We start from the raw sequence: 4,365 nt of genomic DNA, 5'->3' as shown, positions 1-4,365 counted from the left end.
GCTTCCTTCCTGTGTGGTTATTTTCCAGATCTGATGCGATTTGAGCCATTTTTCATTTTTTTGGTTGTCAATGGTTATAACAAAATCCCAAGGCTGAAGACTGAATTCCAGGTGCCACCAATTTGAGTCAAATATTCCTGGATAAAATGTTCCCACGGTCACAATTCCACATCACAATCAATTGACGAAGATTGAACTTTCATCTCAACCCACCATCAACACAATAGCAGTCCTGCGAGCAACCTTTAAGGCAGTACTGTTGCAGGAAAACAGCTTTTCAAAAGATACGCTTCCACACCAAAGTGGCCACGGCTTCAACCGTTGATAACAAACTTAGCCTTACTGAGGTGGCAGACCATAGTATTGTCACCCGCAAATTTCTTTATTCCCCTGGGTCCTGACATGACTGTATTGACTCAAGCTTTCAAGGAATGAAAATGCAAATAAACTTTGTTCTCATAGGATATGGTGCTTCAAATAGTTTGTGGCTGGACTTACAGAAGCCAGTGAAATTTAATTATTAGCATCTGAGAGAAAACAGTCGTGTTGGGAGACTCAGGGGAATAAAAAAATTGCGGTTGACAAACTACGGGAACAAATTTTATTTGCATAATTAATATTAATACCTTGACTTCTTGATAAATACAGTTACAATTGCGAACAGCCTACGACATACAAGTCCTATTTACTAATAAAAGTAGCATGAATGCGCAAAAGTTTGTTTACTACGGCTTGCATTATCGCATCTTTCAACGCTTTCCGGCTCTGCGAATGTGTTTTTGAAGTTTGTCAACACGAAGCGGGCATGACTGTGATTGGACGTGACTGAGTCAATGCAGTCATGTCGGGACCCAGGGGAATAAAGAAATTTGCGATTGACAAAACTACAGTCTTCCATCCAGGTAAGGCTCTGTTTGTTATCAATGGTCGAAGCCTGAGGTCGCTCGCAGGACTGCTATTGAGTTGATGGTGGGTTCAGATGAAAGTTCAATCTTCGTGGATTGATTGTGATGTTGAATTGTGACCGTGGGAATATTTTATCCAGGAATATTTGACTCAAATTGGTGGCACCTGGGAATTCAGTCTCCAGCCTTGGAATTTTGTTATAACCATTGACAACCAAAAAACTGAAAAATGGCTCAAATCGCATCAGATCTGGAAAATAATCACACAGGAAGGAAGCTATCCACAATGGAAATAAGGTTGGGCTTTTTAATGGAGATTTTTTTTCATATAATTATCTTTTTAAGCTTTTTATCGGGATTCCAATACCAATCCTTATATTTTTGTCTGTCATGCTCACACTGAGCTTGGGGCGCCTGTGGAACCCCCAAAAAATTGGTTACACTACAGACTACGGGATCACTTATTTCGATATATTTGAATAAGCATAGATGAACTTTCATTCTTTTTTCGCTTGGCTTTAAAAAGATTGCTACCAGTTGTATTCTAACGGACATCATCCGTGGAGGGGTGGGAGGAATCACGAGAAATGAAAGGTACGAAATTCATGATTATCATGTTTTCGTCACCAATGTATGTAACGTGCAAAATAATTGTAAATTTTGCAAACGGTGATACTCTACTGGCAAACAAACAAAACATTTGATATATAATACTGGTTTGTTTGTTCCGTCCGTACTTGCTCTGTTACACAAAATGTCCCCATCCTAATTCAAACGATTTTACTCGTTAAGGGGGGCGGTCCAAGGCAGTTTAGGCGCCAATGGGTTAAATTTAAACATTAAGCGTGTTTTTGCATGTTTAAAATTTTAATTTTTATGTTTTTTTTAACTTAAACTGTATTTAAGCATGAAAGAAATGTGAAGTGAGGTTTAGAGATGAACTGAAGAAATGATTCTTGCACTTGCTGGATAATTACGAAATTAATTGCTTCAATTGTCTGGTAAGTGTGAGGATCATTGCTTTAATTTGTACTAGTTTAAGCAATTTGGGACGTTTTCTGAGTTTACATAGCCTCACCAAGACACCAGGAGATTTTGGAGAAATTGAGACTTTGAGAATTCTCCCAAATCATAAGATTTTATATTGTAATTACCGGTATTTGTTTGTTATACTCATTCTGCCCTATTAATAATATTTTTGCTCTAATGAAATCACAGTGACTACAAAACAAGTTTGCAAATTTGTGAATGCAATTTGTTTTACCGAAATAGAGCTGTAATGTAGACTAGCTTTTTGTGATTATTGAACAAAAATTAATTTAAACTGCAATCTCAGACAAAAACCTTAAAACACTTTGTCAGCCTTGGGTTACCCCACCTCCCCTTTTCAATGTTGTTTTAGCCAGGTAACTTTAAAACCACATCCCATTATCAAAGACGGAAGTGAGGTCTTTCAAGGATTTTCGATGAGGATTGTAGATTTAAGTTATTAGACGGTGGTAAATCCTTGGATACCTTTTTCACTTGCAACCAACACTACAACAAGGTTAGTCTGCATTTAAATTAAAGTCTTAGACAAGTGCTGTTGTAAATGGGATAGAGAATATGCTTCTTTTCATGATTTACTAGCCTTGATAAAATGGAAGATTGCCACCAGTGGCAAAATTCTACCACAATTTTGAATTTACAATCATCCTACAATGTAGCACCACAATTCAATCACAACATCAAGATTCCTTTGGTTTGAAATTTTTTTCAGGTTTTGTACAATGAAACAACCAGACATAAGTGGGAAAAGTGTTGCTTGACCATGGAAAAGGAAAGCCTTATAATTATGTTACAATAATGTTACATTTCATTTAAAATTGGATACTGGGATCAAATTTTCTTCAAATTTTAAAGTGTAATATAATTATTATTTTATTAAAAATTGTAAAAACGTTCACTGGCTATATATTATAAGTTAAAACTTTCGAGCTTTCGGCTGTCAGGCTACAGCCTTCAATGGATATGAATGGAAAAAATGACAACTACAATATATACAAAAATAGGTGAGACTAAGTTCTTCTCGTATCCACAAGACACTAGAATCATAGCACACCGCTTCGATAGATCATGCAGATAACAATTCAAGGCTGCTCCCTAATCAACAATCTATTCTTTTAAAAAAGACCAATTAGTTTCTTTGACACTTTTATGTATATTTTTTCCCGTTTTAATATATTCTTTGTATAGTCTCACCTTTTTATTATATATATAATTGTAGTTGTCATTTGTAACATTCATATCCTCTGAGGGCTGTATCCTGACAGCTGAAAGCTCGAAAGTTTTAACTATATATAGCCAGTGAACGTTTTTACAATTTTTAATATGTTTTGCTCTTGCTACGGTTCCTTTATTTTTAAACATATTATTTTCTTGCTTAACACTCTACTAGTAAAATTCTAATATTTAATTTATAGCACTAAACTTTTAACTTTTGAGGCATTTTTTATTTAGAACTTAATGTTGACAAAAGCATCAAAATCAACCACCGCATTCCCCATTTTGTGCAAATGCTCAGACACGGGGAACGAGTACTTTAATTGGTCAGATGTATTTCACATGACTCAAGGGAACGCAAGCAAAAGAGAAAGGAAAAGGAAAAAATGCTTGCGCTTGAGCTTGTGTCGCTAGTGAAACCAGGCTCTTGATGACAGGTACAAAAATTGTCATCAATGTGTTAAATGGATGACAGTGAAAGAGTAAGGAAAACTAATTCCAGTTTTGGTGCTGGTTTTCATGCTAGATTCCATGTTTTCCAGATGAAAAAACTAGCATAATTTTTGATATGACTTGATGTGTTGAGGTGTTGTAAAGAATAATTAGTGGATGATTTGAGTGACTTGATTGTAAAGCACCATTGATCATAATTATGCACAATTTAATTTGCACCATAGCAATATTAACTTATTGACTCCTGGGGGTTCCCCATTGATGAGTAAAATCACCTGGTGTTAGACAGAGTAAAATACATACAAAGTATGGCTGGTTTAGGCCAGATTCGGGGTGAACGGGTTAAACATAATGTTAATAAAAATAATATTAATTATAAAAATTAATTTAATTTATTGCAAACAGCCCGTATGCTTGGCTGGGTAGTTAAAAACTATTATTATCCTCAGTGTCGGTGGCTAGTGGTGGATATTTACAGTGCCACGAAGTGGCAACTAAGGTAAATATCAACCACTAGCCACCGACACTGAGGTGAATAAATGTTTCTGTAGTATATAATAAATCAGTGAGACAATATAGCACAGAAAGATGAGCTTACCTCATTTATTCCTGCACCAATTACAATGTTTTCAAGAATAAATTCTGCGCGAGTTGCTTGGAGGTGAATAGCAAAGGATATGCGCACTTCAAGTAGCCAATCAGAGAACCCCTTTGATGCTTTCCACTGTTTTAATATATACCGGTA

This window comes from Montipora foliosa, chromosome 5, assembly GCF_036669935.1.
Source record: "Montipora foliosa isolate CH-2021 chromosome 5, ASM3666993v2, whole genome shotgun sequence".
In the NCBI taxonomy this organism is placed as follows: Eukaryota; Metazoa; Cnidaria; class Anthozoa; order Scleractinia; family Acroporidae; genus Montipora; species Montipora foliosa.
Note: the sequence above shows the minus strand (reverse complement) of the source record.